We start from the raw sequence: 685 nt of genomic DNA, 5'->3' as shown, positions 1-685 counted from the left end.
AATATATATATATATATATATATATATATATATATATACATTTATTTACATGCATATGTGTGTGTGTGCGTATGCATACATGTGCATATGTATGTATGTATGTATGTATGTATGTATTATGTATGTATGTATGCATGCATGTATGTATATATATATACATTCAATATAGTAAATGAAAGCAATTATTCAAAATGGAGTATTCCTTTTAAAAGTAGTTAGCGATAAACGATTACTTGGAATGTAAACTTTTTATATTTCTCTTTCTGTGTGTCTATTTTATTCTCTTTGTCAAGGACTACATCTATTTGATGTATATCAAGATATGGTCTTTGATCAATCCAGGTTTAATGACCAATTAATTAATTGTTTAATTGTGTGAAAACGACTTTCTTCCAGAAGTTTTACATTTCTGCTTTTATCGCCTTTTTCACCGGGAAAGACTCACTGCAGGTAACTTAATACGTCTGTCTCTTTCTCCTTTTCCCTTTCATTCTCTCTCTCTCTCTCTCTCTCAATCATTTTCTCTCTTCTTCCCTCTCCTTCTGTCTGTTTGCTTGTTTGTCTGGTCGGTCACTGTGTGTCTGTCTGTCTGTCTCCATTTCTTCCTTCTGCATGATCCTTCGTTTCCAACGTATTTACGCATATTAAACTGAACACTTTTATGCACATGTGCATATATATATGT

The sequence above is a fragment of the Octopus bimaculoides genome, chromosome 20 (genome assembly GCF_001194135.2).
Source record: "Octopus bimaculoides isolate UCB-OBI-ISO-001 chromosome 20, ASM119413v2, whole genome shotgun sequence".
Classification (NCBI taxonomy): Eukaryota; Metazoa; Mollusca; class Cephalopoda; order Octopoda; family Octopodidae; genus Octopus; species Octopus bimaculoides.
This window is presented reverse-complemented; position numbering follows the sequence as displayed.